The following is a 17,870-nucleotide window of genomic DNA, read 5'->3' on the forward strand; positions in this document are numbered from 1 at the left end:
GGGTTAAGAGAAAGAAGTTCTTGTAAAGTGTGGGATGTTCATCTGAGACTTGAAGGAAATAGGAAATCTGGATGGCAGAGATGAGATGAGGGCAATTCAAGGCATAGGGAGAGGAAGACAGAGTCAGGAGATGGAGAATCTTATGTGAAGAACAACAAGGAGGCCAGTGTATCCTTAGATTATAGAGTACATGGAGGGGAAGAAGGTATAAGAAGACTTAAAGGAATAACAGGAGAAGTTATGAAGGGCATTAAAAGCCAAACAGAATATTTTATATTTGTTCCTGGGGGTCACTGATAGCCACAGGATTATTAAGAGTAAGGAGAAGTGGACTGACATGGTCAGGCCTGAACTTCTGGAAGAACACTTTGATTGCTGAGTGGAAGGTAGAATGGAGAGAGGAGAGATTGGAGGCAGGGAAACCAGAGAGAAGGCTAATAATGCAGTGGTCCAGGCATTAGGTAATCAGTGCCTGTGCCAGGATAGTGGCAATGTCAGAGGACAGAAAAGGTCATATGAAAGATATTATAAAGTTAGACTTTACAGGATTTGTCAATTGTCCTAGGTTACTTGGAGAATGGCGGAAACCTCAACAACAATAGAGAACTTAGGAAGAAAGGAGTTTAGAAGATGGTTTTAGACATATTGAATTTGACATATCTACCAGATGCCCATTTTAAAATGTGTAATAGGTGGAATTCGGGAGAGATGTTAAATCTGTATTAATAAAAGTGAGAGTCATTTGTATAGAGGTATTAATTGAATCTCTGGGCATTGAGATGAACAAGCAAAATAGTATAGAAGAAGAGAGAAGGGTCAAGGACAAAGTCTTGGTGGAATATGAATATTTAGTAAGTACAACGTATAAGATGAGCTAGCAAAAGAGATGGAGAAAGAGTGGTCAGAGAGGCAGGAGGAGAACCAATAGAGTAAAGTATCACAAAGACCTAGAAAGAAGAGAATGTAAAGAAGAGAAAAGTGATTGACAAAGTCGAAGTCTTCAAAGAAGTCAAGAAGGATGAACACTGAGAAAAGGCCATTAATTTTGGTAATTATGAGATTGTTGATAGCTTTTAAGAGAACAGTTTAAGTTAAATGAAAAGGTCTCAAATTAGACTATATATAAAAGAAAAGAGAGACAGTATAAGAAGTGGAGGAACAAATTATAGAAAAGCTTCTCAAGGAGTTTACCCATGGAATGGAGAAGGTACATATTGCCAATGGGAGTAAAGTGTTTTTGTTGTGTGTGTTTGTTTTGTTTTGTTTTGTTTTTTGGTGTTTGTTTTTGATGGGGGAGACATGGATATGGTTGTAGGAAGCAGGAAGCACCATATAGACAGATTGGAGGTTACTGGGACAATGGGGATGATAGAGGGGGCTACATAATGAAAAAAAAACCAGGAGAAAATTTTATTAAGAAAGTGAATAAAATATACCCTTAGACAAAGAAATTCCACTGCTATCCATATACCTCAAGGAATTTAAAAGATACCAGAAAAAATCCTATAATCAGAAAATTACTCAAAATAGCCTGTACCATTTTTTGTGTTATAAAGAAAGTGTATGTTCTTTGTTGAATAAATAAATAAATTTTAGGGCAAGAGAGCACAAGACATGATGAAGGTAAAAATTCAGTGTGGTGTGGGAAAATTTGTATGAATTGATGCAGAGTAAAGTGAGTATAACTGGAAAACAATATGCACAACTACATTAATGCATACAGAAAAAAAACTATTAAGATGCATCCTGTATAATTATTAAAAAGTGTAGCCCTGGATAAGAACTGAGGAAAAAAAAATCTCCCTCCCTGATTTTCAGAGGTGGGGAACTATGTAAATAAAATAATTGTATATACTTGCAGATCCAGTTGGAATGCTGGTTTGTTTTCCTGAAATGCTATTCTCTCTGTCTCTATCTCTATCTCTCTGTGTCTCAGATTCCATCCATCTCTCTCTGTCTCTCTCCTTCCCCCTGCCCCCCCCCACACAAAATATGTTCATTCATTGTGAAAAGGGATTACCCATTGAGTAGTGAAGGGAGGAGCTATGTATTTGGAAATGAAAGTGATATTAAAACAAAAGTTATAAATAATTATTAAAATAAAATTCTAAAATGAGTACAAAGCCAGAGAGAAATCTCCCACATGGATTGGGGGATAGCAAGAAGATAAAGGTAAAGAGACCCAGAGATTAAGTATGTTGCAACAAGAACTAGATGATTTATATTCTATATCTACATATTTTATTTGGAGGGTAAAAATTGCCATTCAGTTTCACTCAAAGAAGGATCTCCTGAACAAAAATACATCTTCATGCTTTGCAGTTTTCCAATTCTGTGATTAAATCCAGAATATTTTCACATTAAAATGCCCATATGGCATATTCTTTATTTAAATGAGACTTGCTAAGTGTGCATGCTCTATAGTGGGTGTAGAATTTTTGAGGTTGCAAAAAAAAGTTTCGTGTCTCATGTTCAAACAAGAGCTTTTCATGGTATCCAAAATAAATCTGCAAAATGCCCTTATATCTCTCAAGATAGGATCTTTTAAGAAGATACTTTTTAAAAGAATACTTTAATTCTAACTCCCCCGATGTGGATTATAGGTCTTAATTCTTTTTTCTCAACAGTGGCATAAATAACTTCTTGACTTAAGTAATTTGACTTGACATAAATAACGTATTTATCTGTAAAAAACTTGTAGTCATGGCATTAAGGATTTCTCTTCCACAAATGGGTGCTTGTTGACCTTAGGAGAACCTGGTTTAGAGAGGGGATTCAGGCTCGTCCCACACTACCCTAGAGAAATCCATACACACGTATACATATATATCCACACATGTATGTATATATATGTATATATACACACACATATATACATATATATATATATATACACACACATGTATTTGTATATGTGTGTTTATATGTATGTATGTATGTATCTTTTTAATGACTGTTAGGTCTGACTCTTATCTAGGGTCTCCCCAAAATGGACTAACAGAATTGTATCTGGACTGATACACAATGAATAAAGTAGATCAGGTATGTAATTTTGTAGCTATTTCTTCAGCTACAAAAGAAATAGAACATAAAAGACTCATAATCAGGCATTGACGAATACATAACACATGATACATTAACCCATAATTCCTATTATATTCTCTCAGGAGATTGACACTTTAAACATTAATTCATGAAAATCTTTATGGAACTGCTGAGCAGGCATTTCACTTTGGCCTTTCCTTTTTACTGCTGATTTACACATTTCACTTCCTTTTCTTCTGTCAAGATAGGCCACAGCTTTGGCTCATCTTTCTGATGGTTGTCATAGTTTCCTTTAAGAGATTATTTCATAGGTGACTTTCTACTGGGCAACCATTACCCAGACCTAGAAGTTCCTGACTTCTAAACTCATAAGGTGTCCACCAAAGATAGAAAGTACCAATCTCAGGATTGCTGTTCATCACCTGTACTCAGAGAAAGAAACATAGCAGAGGACTAAGGCTGAGAGATCCATATATATTATATATTATATATATACATATATAATGTTTCAGCGGTAGATTTAAGTGTGTCTCTCTAGGGGTAGAGAGCAGGCTTAGCTCTTCATAGGAAGTATCTCAGGTAGAATATGCCACTGAAAATGGTCAAGGTACGGTCCTATGCCTATGAGTTCTCTTTGCGTGTCCACTGTCACTCACCTAAGAGGCATCCAACCAAGAAGGGGAAATTGGTAGGCTACTGAGGCCAGAAATATTTATACTAACTTACTTGGTGCCCTACAGATGTTGACATGTGATGAGTGCATAGTATCCAACATCTGTAACATTATCTATGGAAATTCATGCCCAGTCCTCCCTCCACCCAGAACTGATTAATATCCTGCTTTGGCCCCTGATACCACAGTAGAGTCAGGGGAGGAGGATTTGGGAAGTTAGAGTATGATAAAGGAAGAAAAATAAATGTCACTTGTTGCTAGGCCACAGTGGGTATTAGTTTGGTGACCATAGACAAAGCTTTGCCTTCTTTAGCTGACTTCATATTTATGTCTGAAAAACAAATTATAGGTAGATAGAAAGAGAGACATGTAGATATTTCTCAGAAAGCTCTAGAGAGTCGTTAGAGTTCAGTATTTAGCTTTATTACTATTCCACTGATCATAATTGCTTGGATATGTCAGAATTAATATTTTAACTCAGATCCCTTGACTTCAGACCCTTGTATTTATTAAGCTTTGATATGAACAAATTTATCAGATCATTATCTGCATGGAAATGGACAGATGAGAGATGAATATAAAGGACAAAAATACAAGGTGGGGCTAGAAGGCAAACTTCATAATTTTGTAGTTGAGCTGTTTATCACATTTGCAAATGACCCAAAATTTGGAAGGATCGTTAATTCATTTTGTATGACATTCAGGATTGCCATGACCACTGAGACTTGACATGCTAGAACAATAAGTGAAATCTAGTTAACTGAAATTTAAAAGGAGAAAGTAATAGGTCATACAGAAGTTAAAATAAATTGAAAAAAAATCAAGGATTAGAGAATTGTAACTGGACTTCAGATTGTGTGAAAAAGGTTGTTTTTTGGGAGAGGATTCTGGAAAGATGATGGAGTATGTCAGACAATTCCAGGCCCTCTACATTACTCCACAAACAAGACAAAATAGCCCCTCAGGTTGAATGTAGAGCAGTAAAAATAAACAAGAGTAGGGGCAAAAGAGTAGTCCTCCTGAGACAACCTGAGAAGATCCAAAGAAAATCCCCAGGACCAAGTGTAAACACCTCCAGACTAGTGCTGCGGAAACAGCAAGTGGTGAGCTAGCTGGGTTGGGAGGTAGCCTTGCCCCCAGATACAGGAATTTTAATCTCCAGGACAACATCCAGAGTCAGGCATCTTAGCAAGGGGAGGATTGAGGGAACCTCTACTGTTAAGGGGCACCAGACCCAGCTGTGCTGTGGAGATGTGGCTCTAGGTAGGAAGGAACCAGCACGTGCTTGGTGAGTGCAGAAGCAGTGGGATGGGAATGCCACTGGCTATGGACACTTAGAGGATGGAGTTCTCAGTTTCAGTTCCATGCCAGAGAGGAGAGCTGAAGGGGGACCTGAGGCCAGAGGCACTATTCCCTATATGCCAGGACTAGAGGTGATTACAATAATAAGTTCCTACAAATTAAAAAAGAACAGTCAAAAGAGAAAGAATTCAGTTATAGAAAGTTACCATGGAAATAGGGAAGACTTGGGCTTGTCTTCAGGGGGAATACTGAAGCCAAAAAAGCCTCTCCTACTCCAAAGAGTAATGTCAAATGGTCACTTGTCCAAAAAAAAATTTATAGAAGAATTTTTTTTTAGATAAATGAGCACTTTTTATTTCTTTGTTTCACAAATAAACTGGCTGAAATAGTTGTTTCCTGTGGGCTAATCAAATAGACCAAATCCCATATCTTCATCAGATTCCTCCGATTCTTCGTTGGCTTCCACCTTGGCTGGGGCAGCAGCCGCAGGGGCAGCCACTGCAAATGCTGAAGGGTCAGCCAGGAAGGCCTTCACCTTTTCAGCAAGTGGGAAGGTGTACTCAGTCTCCACAGTTACAGCCAAGACCCGCCTGTACCATTGATGATCGAGTGGGGTACTGATGCAACAGTTGGGTAGCCAATCTGCAGACAGACGCTGGCAACGTTACTGACACCCTCTAAGAACCGAACGTGCAAAGTTTCCCCCGTGATGTCCAGTACTTCAGGGTTGTAGATGCTGCCATTGTCAAACACCTGCTGAATGATCAGCCCAAAGGAGAACAGGGAGATGTTCAGCATGTTCAACAAGGTGGCCTCGCTGGCACCCACTTTGTCCCCGGTCTTAATCAGCTGCACATCACTCAAGATTTCAATGGTGCCCCTGGAAATCTTGTTGGTGATAACCAGAGCCTGGAAGCAGGAAGTCTTCTCAGGACCCAGGCCAGTGTTCTGGGCTGGCACAGTGACATCACATGGGTCAATGGCACCGGCACGGGCAGCAGCTGGCATCTTATTGGCCAGAAGCATATCCCTAATCTCGGTCAGATCTTCCTTGGTGAACACAAAGCCCACATTACCCCGAATATGAGGCAGTAGTTTCTCCAGGGCAGGGTTGTTCTCCAGATGCCCACGAATGGCTTTGCACATCATGGTGATTTTTTCCCATCAATACCACGGCCTTCCCACGGAGGGACATCCGGATCTGCTGCATCTGCTTGGAGCCCACATTGTCTGCTCCCACAATGAAGCATTTTGGATAATCATCCAAAAGTTGGATGATCTTGAGGAGGTAATTGGATTTCCAGGTAGCCCTGTCTTCCCTGCGCATCTCGAAGGTGCTTCAGGGATTGCCTTGCAGGGTTTAAAGACGATGTCACATGCACGAGGACGCCTGGAGAGAGCTATAGAAGAATTTTTAAAAGACTTTAAGAGTAAAACGAAAGAGATCAAGGAAAAACTTTTTAAAAAAATAAGAACAATCCAAGAGGAAAAAAAAACAAACCAAGATCATGAAAAGAACATTAACCAACTGGAAAAGGAGATTCAGAATCTTGAGGCAGAAAATGACTCCATGAAAATTAGAATTGGGCAAAGGGAAGTGAGTGAAGATAGGAGACAAGAAATAATAGAACCAAATATAAAGAATGAAAAATATAGAAGAGAAAGTGAGCCATCTCATAAGTAAAACAACTGATACAGAGAACAGATCAAGAAGAGAAAAAATAAGAATAATCATACTATCTGAAAGCTATGATCAAAAAGAATCTCAATAAAATAACAAAACAAATAATTAAATTATCCTACAGTGTTGGATCAAGAGGGGAAAATATAAATAGAAAAGAAAATCTACCTATCATCACTTGAAAGAGATACTATGAGGAAAACCTATGGGAATACCATAGTTAAATTCCAAAACCCCCCAGCTTAAGAAGAAAATATTATGAGCATCGAGAAAAAAAATTCAAATATGCCAGAGTCAAAATTAGTATCACACAAGACCTAGTAGCAACTACACTAACCACCACAGGTCTTGGAACACTATCTATTGAAGAGCAAAGAACTGGGGTTGTGGCCAAAAATATCACATACAACGAAGCTAAGCATAATCATTAATGGAAAAAGTGGATATTTAATGAATTGTCAGACTTTCAGGATTTTACTGCAAAAATACCTGAACTTAATAGAGAATTTGATGTACTAGATCCAAGAGGAGTATAAGGTACACATCTAAGACTAATAAGGGTCTCAATAAGGACTGACTACTTTTTATATAAGGAAATGTAAAATGCATGTCTAAGATTGTTATTAGTAATTGAGTAGTTCAAAAGAAAGATTGGGGTAGACCTGAGTGTGATGTGATTCTAAAAAGTAAAACCATTTAGGAAGTGGTAAAAACAAGCAATTATCATATGCAAATGATTACAAGAATTAAAACTGACATGGAGGATTAGGGGAGAAGAGTTGGTAGTTCTAGAATCCTACTCTCATTAGAAATAGATTAAAGAGGGAATGGTACCTATATATCTAGAATATAGATCTAATAAATCAAAGAAGAAATAAAAGCCTAATGAGATAGGGAGGCGGGGAGAGGATAAGGGAGGGATTTTTAGAGGGAACCCAGCTTATATCAGATCTTGGTTAAAGACAACAATATATACATTTAGAAGGGAATACAAGTCTCCTAAATTTTTAAAGAAACAAGAGATGTAGGAATAGGTAACAGGAATGGGATAAAGAGGAAATAACATATATTTAGAAGACTATGAAAGTCTTCTAAATTCAGATAGAAACAAGAGGGTAAGGGGAAAGGGTAGTGGGGTAGAAAATAAGGGAGGGATCTTTGGAGGAGGTAGGTTAAGTAATAGGAGGGATAGGTAGAGGGTACAAGTAGAGGAGTCCAGAGGAATAGGAAATAAGAGATACACACAAACATGAAATAAAAATCAGGAGTACAATTTATTAGGTGGAAAAAAGCAGGGGTAGTTACTGTTATCTCAGACAAATTTAAAGCTAAAATATGTTTAATAAAAAAAATAAAAACAGGGAAACTGTAATATATGTTAACCATATTAATCAATATTGTTTTAGAACATTTAAAATAAGTAGACAGTATAAGTTTGGAATATTGCTGTGGTGTACGAAATGATGAGTTGGTGGACTTAGAAAAATATGGAAAGACTTATGAAGAAAGATGTTATCCACCCTGAGAGAAACAAAGGACAAATAAGTGTAAATGCATATGAGTGTATGGGTCTATATATGACTATGATTATAGATATATATGTATGTGTATGTATATATGTGTGTTTATTTATGTGTGCATATGTGAATTGTATATGTGTTTAATACATAGTTATGTATGTATGAATATATTAAATATGTGTGTATATATGTAGGTATGTGTATATCTATATCTGTCTATAGATCTCTCTATCTGTCTGTCTATATAACTGTAGCCTTCTTGGTGGAGAGGGGAGGAAGGGAGAAAAAGGACAAAGTATAAAGTGCACAGCAAAAAAAAAGAGAACTTACATTTGTGTATATGTATGTATATATGTGGGTGTGCATGTGTGTTATATATGCATGTATATATGTACTATATAGGTGTGTATATGTTTGCATGTACATATATATGTGCGTGTGTAAAAAGTGCACAGCAGAGAATGAAACACATCTTACAAGGAAGCAATGAAAAGATGGAGAGCTCTGAACACAATTCTTAGTATTTATTATATAGGCTTCCTTGAAATGGAAATTTATTGCTGTATATTATGAATACTCTCCTCCGTTCTGCTTTGCACATGGCAATGATTTTTTTTTCTTTTCTAATTTTGTGTTTAAGTTTTAAAGTTTATAATGCTTTTTATGTTTATGTTTTAGTATTTAAGTTTAAAATGAAAAGAAAGGAAAAGGTTGTGTATTGTGAATTGCAAATTCAGCTTCAATCAACAATGTACCATGGCAAAGCTAAAGTAAAATTCAAGGCTATTTTATTTTAATTATGTTCATATTGTTTTCTAGACACTTAAATTCTACTATAACATCTTGTAGCTATGAAAATAAGAATAATAATTTTTAAAAACACTACACAATGATAAAGAATTATATGGAACATGAATGAAACTGGATACTGAAAAAATGAAGGTTTGACTTCAAAAAGTGTTTAAGGAGTGAAAGAAATGGATAAGAATGGTGATTTAGCAAGAAAAAGGCAGAATAATTATGTGAAATTCTTCATCCTATGGAGTGTACTTTTTCTTGGTTTTCATCTAAATATTTTACTGCTGAACACTAGCTATCTGGAATATTTGTTCATCATCTGAGTTTAAACACCCTTGGAGATCAACACAAACGTATGCATCGCATTCCTTTGCCCATACTTCAAAAAACTTTACTTCAGGAGCTCTAGTAGATCTAAGGTCAGCTGATTCAGTTCCATTCCATTTCCTACTCTTATTACTCTTTACCATTCTAACTCTTTTCATCCTTAGCATTGACATATGTATATGTATACATATATGTATATGTACGCACATACATGCATATACATACATATGTGCATATGTTTGATTACAGATGGTTTAGGAATAAGCTAAGGGTCAGTGATTTCATCGGCATAGGGAACTCCTGGTGTGGGAATTCTCTCCACCAGACCAAGTAAATGTTAATCTTTTTTTTTTTTTGGACTGGATGATCACACTAGGGAGTTGCTTGAAGCATGGCTGGTAAAATATTGAAAACAGTGAGAAGGAAGCAGAAGACTTTAAGTGGCAACTGAATTATATTTTGTGGCTTGCTCTTAAAAAACAGAAACCAGCAAGTCAGTAAGCGTCTAATTTCTAGATCATTTCACCAGTTTTAAATTGCAGTGATAATTTCCTATATTGCCATCAGTTTGTAGGTTACTTAGTACATAAATAAAAGTGTCGCAAAGGTAGTGAATATTAGAGGTAGAATTTGAACCAAAGTTTTCTTGACTCTACCTCCAACATTCCTTCAGCTATGCCTTGCTTTATATGTATGTATGTTATTTGCATTTATAACCATATATTTGTATTTGCCTGGCATCCCTCACTGTTTTGGAAAAACCTTAAGGGAAGGAGTATCTCCTGTAGTTCTATTCTACCCAGTATGTATGTCTGATCAAATTATGAACTCAATACATATGCCATATTAACTATTGACACTTGAACAGAATTTTTCCCCACTCATTATTCCTAGTTGAGTCCCTGAGGCATACTTACTCACCCAGACATGCTCCATCTATCATCCTTTCAATAAATATATGTTTAAAGATGAAGATGTGTCAGTTTTCTCCTGCACAAATTTGGTAACATATTCAATTTTGAATCACTCATATCTATAAATTAACATCTTGTTTCTGACATTTCAAAGATAGGAAAAATATTTAGAGGTAGTTTATGATGTTTTTTTAATTATCATGAACCTGAAAAAAAGTTCTTCTTACCACCTCCCCCCCAACAGATCACAATATTAAAACATTGTTGAAAGATTGCAAGGGGCAGCTAAGTAGCTCAGGGAATACAGGGCTGGGCCTGGAGTTAGGAAGATCTGAGGTCAAATATGGCCTTAGACACTTACTAGCTGTGTGATCCTGGGCAAGTCACTTAATTCTGCTTACCTCAGTTTTCTCATCCATGAAATAAGCTGGAGAAGGAAATGGCAAACCACTCCAGTATCCTTGCCAAGAAAACTCCAAATGAGGTCACAAATTGTCAAATATGACAGAAAAATGACTAAACTAAATTGCTCTGATGCATTGCCCACCTTGAAATATATACAGTATAAATGTAACTCTTATGGTTATCTCATGTTTTGAACAAATTAAAGACTTCTATTCCTTCTGTATTCACAAAAATGGTTCCGTAATCACTGACATATATCTATATCTATATATACATACACACATATGTAATATGCTGGGTTTTTTCTTTTAATGTATTAATTTTTGCATTTGATTTCTCCTTTGTATGTGATACTACCTGACATATTTCATAGAAGAGTCCCGAGAGAAGTAACATTTACAGTACAGAAAAATTTGTCCTGGAGATTTTTTTTCTTTTGGTAAGGCGCATTCCAAATACAGGCATTCAAATGATAGTACAGTATTAAGCATTCTTAGAAAGATTCTACAGATATCAAAGTCAGCTAGATTCTAGAATTTGACAATTACCCTACATTTTGTTAAATTAGCACTTTTTATTTTGCTTCTCCATGTTAAGGTGAAAGACGTTTTCATTTTTCTTGAGTAGCTGAGTATTGACACAATAATGACATAGGAAATTTGCTGGATATCTTTTCTAAGAAGAATCTATTATTCTATATATAGCACTGCTGTATTCTTTTCCAAGTCCTCATCAAAACCTCTTGAGAAATAGCATGTTAAGCTAAAGAAAAGAAGCTTTTCTCCGTTCAAAAGCATATACACACATACATACATATATATGCATATATATGTACATATAGACATTCATATACAAATATGTAATGTATAAGTTTGTGAAAAGTATGGATGTTAGAATTGTGAATGAGAAAAATAAATATGTTGATTGGCAGTGTTCTCAGAAGGTGAATTAGGATGAGGAAACTAAATACTTGGAAGTTCTATACAGGTTGGAAACTAACACATAATCACAAAAAAATGTATTTAAAGTTTTAATTAAAAAAATAGGAGAGCATTCTGGGAAGATGACAGAGTGAGTCAGAAAATTTCAAGCTCTTGGGATTTTCCTCCACAGAAGAGATGCTATTTTGCCTCTGGGCAAACAGACCTGTGAAACAAATTAGAGTCGGGGCAGTTTTAGGGCTCTCTTAGGACAATGGGAGAAGACCAGAAGAAAAATCCCTGGAGGAGATTTCTTCCCTGTGAAGAGTAAACACCTCTAGGCTAGGGTCTGCTTTAAACAACTAGTCACAAGCTGCTTAAACAACAAGCCCTAGGGTTGGTTGGTTTGAGAGGCTGCCTTGGCACCAGCCACAGGAACTTTTACCCCCGGACAGTGAGGAGAGTTGGGCATCATATCTGGGGAAGATGTAGGGAACCTCTGTTGACAAGGAACGCCAGACCCAGCTGTGCTGCTAAGCGGAGCAAGGGCGAGTAGGAGCCAGTACACACCTGGTGAGTGCAGAGGCAATGGAGCAGAATTCCCAACTGTGGGCACTTACAGGAGGTTGAAGGTTTGGCTTTGGTTACAGGCTAGAGGGGGGAACTGAGGATCTGCGGCAAGAGGCACCATTCCCCATACCCTAGGGCTAGAAGTGATTACAAAAATCTATCTATTACCATAAAAAATGCACAGGCAAAGGAGAAAAAATCCAACCAAGAGAGCTACTGTGGGAATAGAGAAGATCAGAGTTCATCTTTAAAGGAGGATACTGAAGCAAAGAAAGCCTTTATTACTCCTAAGAGTAATGTCAAATGGTCATCTGCCCTCAAAAAATTCATTGATAAACATAAAAAAAGACTTCAAAAATCAAATGAGAGAAATGGAGGAAAAATTGAAAAGAAAAAATAAGAATATCACAAGAAAAATAGGATTATGACAAGAAAGTCAACCAATTAGAAAAGGAAATCCAGAATCTTAAAGAAGAAAATTACTTCTCGAAAACCAGAAATGGGAAAGGGGAAGCCAGCGAAGTTATAAGGGATGAAGAAAATATGTGTGTGTGTGTGTGTGTGTGTATAAAATTAAAAAAAATAGAAGAGAATGTGAAACATCTTATAAGAAAACAGATCTAGAGAACAGATCAAGGAGAGAAAACATAAGAATAATTGGGCTACCTGAAAGTTCTAATCAAAAAAAAAAGAATCTTGACACAATCATACAAGAATGAATTAAAGAAAAATTTCCTGAAGCATTAGAACAAGATGGGAAAGTAGAAATAGAAAAAATCCACCAATCACCACCTGAAAGAGATCCTAAGAGGAAAACTCACAAAAATATTATAGTTAAATTCCAAAACTCCCAGATCAAGGACAAAATATTATGAGCTACAACAAAAAAATTACATATGATGGTACCACAATTAGAACCTCATAAGACCTAGCATTGGCAACACTAAAAGATTGCAGGTCTTGGAATACTACATATCAAAGAGCAAAAGAACTGGGCCTCGGCTGAAAATATCATACCCAGCAAAGCTAAGCATAATTCTGATGAAAAAAAAATGGATATTTGATCAACTGCCAGAATTTCAGGACTCTTAAAAAAAGAAAACAACCTGAACTCAATAGAAGATTTGACATATCAGAGCCAAGAGAGTTATAAGGTACATACCAATGACCAATAAGAAGGGACTAAATAAGGATAGAATATTTATCTTTTATGTAGGGAAAATGTAAAGCCTATGTCTAACATTGTTGCTAGTAATTAGGTATTTTATAAGCAAGATTGAGGTAGACCTGGGTATGATATGACTTTGAAAAAAAAACGTTCAAGAACAGTGAAAAGAGTAATTATCTTATACAAATGAGGTTTAAGAGAAAGAAACAATAAAGGGGAATTAGACGGGGTAGGGGAGCTGTTAGTTCTGGAAACCTGCTTTCAGTGGGAATGGGCTTAAGAAGGGAAAATATATATACATCTAGAAGATTATAAAAGTCTTCTAAATTTATAAAGAAATAAAACTCTAAGGTGATGCGGGGGAGGGGGGAAGAGATAAAGGAGGGATCTTTAGAGGAGAGGGCAAGGGAATAGATTAAAAAGGGGATATAGAAGGGTCTTTATATTTAAGGGAATGGGAGTATAAGGGAGAGAGCTTTAGAGGAGAGGGGGACAGAACAGGTGAAAGGGGTGTATAAAAAGCTGTTTAGATTTAAGGGAATGGGAGGCTAAGGGAGGGATTGCTGGAATGGAGGAAGCTTAAGTAATAGAATGGCAAGATAGCAGGTAGTAGTAAAGTTAGAAGAGTTAGGAGAGATTGGAAAAAAGAGATATGAACAAATTTAAGATTAGGAGTAGAATCTCTTAGGGAAAGTATATGTTTATATATGTATGTATGTGTATACATGTATAAATGTAAGTATATATCAATACCTACATATAAATACACCCATGCTCAATTAGAGCCTTGGAGTGGCAGGTAGAAGGGAGTAAGGGGGGAAAAGAACAAAGTAGAAAGTGTGTGGCAGAGAACAAAAGAAAACCTACAAAGAAACAAAGAAAAGATGGACAGCTTTCGACATAACATATTTAATATATAGGCCTTCTTGAAATGGTAACTTATTGCTATATATTCTGAATTTTCTCCTGTGTTCTGCTGTGCACATGATGTGTTTTTTTTCTTTTTAAGTTCAATATTTAAGTTTATAATGTTTCCTTTTCTTTTCTTATTATGTAATTAAGTTTTAGAATTTGTCTAAAATAAAAAGAATAAAATTAAAATAACATGCTATCTTTATCTTATGTATTAGTGTATTTTTATTCATGCTTAAATGTGATTGTACAGCATTTTCTTCTATTCCTTTCCTCTTATTCATTCATTTATTTATTCAGCGCAGTAGAATGCTAGACCTGGAGACAGAAAAACCTGAGTTCAAATTTGTTGTCAGATACTACTATGTGTAACCTTGGGCAAGTCAGTTAACTTCTTTCTGTCTCTGTTTTCTTATCTGAAAATGGAGAAAACAGGAATACCTACCTCCCAGGTTTGTTGTGAGGATAAGAGGAAATAATATTTGTAAAGCATTGTGCAAATCTTAAAGCACTATATAAATGATATTTGTCATCATTATTATTACTTATTTATTAGATCAATGCCTTATGTCTACTAGTACTTCTAAAAGTGAAACTCAAGTAATGATCTTGTTGGAATAGATGATTCTCTGTGTGTATGTGTATACACATACATACACACGCACACACATATGTATATACACATATACATATTTACATATACATACATATGTACATACAACACACATATATGTATATCTGCACATGTATTATATAGACACATATATACACATATGTATACATAAATATATGTATATATTTCATATGTACATATGAAATTTTCCAGCATTGTGAGATAGCTAGGTGGCATAGTAGAGCACTGATTGTTAGAGTCACAAAGGCATGGGTACAAACCCTTCCTCAGACATTTATTAGATGTGACCCCTGACAATTCACTTAACTTCTCTCAGCTTCAGTTTCCTCATCTGTAAAATGTAGATAGTAAAAGAACCTATCTGTCAGAGGTGTTGTGAGGATGGCATGATGTAACACACTCAATATATACTGCAAGCTTAAAGCACTACATAAAGGCTAGTTATTTTTATTACATTATAAACACTTGCTACTTGAATTTTCATCTCTGTTGAAAGATTATGAATGTTTAAGCTAATTCCATTTCAAGAAACATCGTGAAGATAAGGAAGGCAAAAATCCAGGTCTATTCTATTAATGAAGAATTTTAAAATACTCTGAGTACTAATAAATTCATTAGTATTTTCCTCCATAACTAGAGAAGTGCTGAGATGTGTACTTAAGTACAGGAATGCAATATTAACCTCCTCTGGAAAGAAGAGAAAACTCTACCTTTTCAAGCGTTCTAAAGCCTTTTATTCTTAGATGCTGATTGCAAGCTCATGGGTACTAATTTTCATCTGCTATCTTGCACCTGCATTACTCCCACATTCTCATCATCTTCTCTTTCAAACAGGGACATTTCTAAATGCTTCCTGTGAGAGTTGTTAATATTGACTATATGATAAAAACAGTAACAAACATTGTGGGCTCTCATGGTTTGCAACAAAAAACATGCTTTAATTAAAAGACAGCCAAAGTCGTAGGTGAGCTATATTAAAAAAAAGGCAAGAGGAAACAAATTTGATGGACCCTTGTGAGTTAAACTAATTTTGTTGCACTTAATCTTTCCCAAGTCACATTTGCCTTCTTCAAACCTCTGCAAGTAACTCAAAAGAATTAACAAACTGGCTCAACTTTATTAAGTCTTTTTCATCTAAATATGATGCATTTGGTAGCAATATTTAAAATAATTGGGATTATATCTACAAATGTAGATATACTTGCAGATGTAAATGTTCATGCAGGCATAGATACAGATTAGATACAGCCATCATAAAACTATTTGAGTAAGTCAAAAATATTGCAATAGTTTAGTTATGGTCATGGCACAGATGAGAAAATCTCCCAGTTGCCAAATCAGTGTATCTATTTCAAATGAATTGATCCACCCCGTGCTAATACAAAAGCAGAGTAGGAATTGTTTAAAAACAACTGGAATATTAACTCAACTTGGACTTGTGATAAGCAAGATAAACTGACTAAATCTCCTGCTGTCCTAGTCTATAAAATTTCATTCACCTTCAATGAAAAGAAATTCCCACATCCTTAAATGCTTTCCAATAAATATTTTGTTTCTCTTAATGTTACTTGAGAGTCAAAGGTAATAGTTTTCTTTCTAGGTTTGTTGAGGTTTTAACAGGTTCTATACGGTGCAACAGTACTGTCTATGTGTTACTAAACAGGCCCATCTAGTTTTTTCCCAATGGTCTTATCAGCATCATAGACTATTTCATTTTGAAGGGACCAAATATATGTAATTCAAGATCATTTTAGAGATTAATATACCCTAGAGATATTAAGTGACTTGCCCAAGGACACAAAGGTAGTTAGTGACAAAGTCTAGACTTAAACATGTCTCCTGATTCTAAATTACTGCTTTTCTCATCTGAGTGTTCAGGTTCTGAACTTACTAACTGGAAAAAAATGAACAATAAATAAATTTATGGAAATTCTTCACTAATAAAACTTTAAAAAATAAAAGTGACCTTAGAAGTTTTAAGTATAGACTTATTTGGATGCAGGAAGCTGGACTAGATGTTCCCCCAAGTGTTCTTCTGGTTTATGATTGTATACGTTAATTTAGGTCTTTTAATTAGGACCTTTTCTAAGTTAGAGTTATAGCCCAGTTTTTAAAGACGCAGTCTGGAAAAGAAATCATTATTGAAATAACATCTTATTTTGCTTGAAGGTACGATATTGAAATGTATTTTATTGTATTTTTCACCAGATAAACTGCTAGACAAATAGAAAGCCAATCTATTTTGAGAATTGGTACTAGGAGCTAGCATAAGATTGTACTTCTCTAAGGGGTCTTGGAATATTGTGCATAATGTATGGGGGCAGCTAGGTAGCACCATGGATAGAGCTCTAGACTTGAAGTCAGAAGGATCTAAGTTTAAAAACAGTGTCAGATATTTTATTTAGGTGTCTGATGTTGGGCAAGTCATTTGGCTTCTCTGTGTCAGTTTCCTCATCTGTAAAGTGGAGATAATTATAGCATGTGCCTTGCAAGGAAGTTGTGAAGATATAGTTAACAAGTAACCTTCAAGGTTATGTCAATGGGTTACAAACTCTAATAGGTTCTACCAAGCTATAATAATTTCAAATACAGGCTCTGTAAAAGTACTTTACATTGTAAACATTAGCTTTAATTTTCTGGAATTTGACTTACTTATTTAGCTTACCAAGATCTTATTCTATCTTGATCCTAACTTTTAACATGGTGGTTATCCTATCTAGTATTTCATATATGCCTTTGTCTAAGACACTGATTAAAAACAAAACAAACAAACAAAAAAAAAGTGTTCACTAGAACTTGAGCAAGAAGAGATCTCTGGGGCCCTCTACTATAGGCCTTCTTCAAGGTTGTAATTACTCTTTGAGCCCATTTATTTATGCTATCAGTTTTGAATTATCTAGGCTGTTCTAGCATCTAGGCCACATTTCTCATTCTATCTCCTGGGACCTCAAAAGACTTTGTCATATGCCTTGCCAAAATCCAGGCATACAACTTCTCTAGC

The 17,870-nt window shown here is 35.7% G+C and overlaps 1 pseudogene; it reads right to left on the reverse strand.

Annotated features, from left to right (window-relative positions):
* Window positions 1-5,423: 5,423 nt before the first annotated feature.
* Window positions 5,424-6,347, reverse strand: LOC118834037 (annotated as a pseudogene).
* Between the last annotated feature and the right edge of the window lie 11,523 nt (window positions 6,348-17,870).

The sequence above is a fragment of the Trichosurus vulpecula genome, chromosome 1 (genome assembly GCF_011100635.1).
Source record: "Trichosurus vulpecula isolate mTriVul1 chromosome 1, mTriVul1.pri, whole genome shotgun sequence".
Lineage (NCBI taxonomy): Eukaryota > Metazoa > Chordata > Mammalia > Diprotodontia > Phalangeridae > Trichosurus > Trichosurus vulpecula.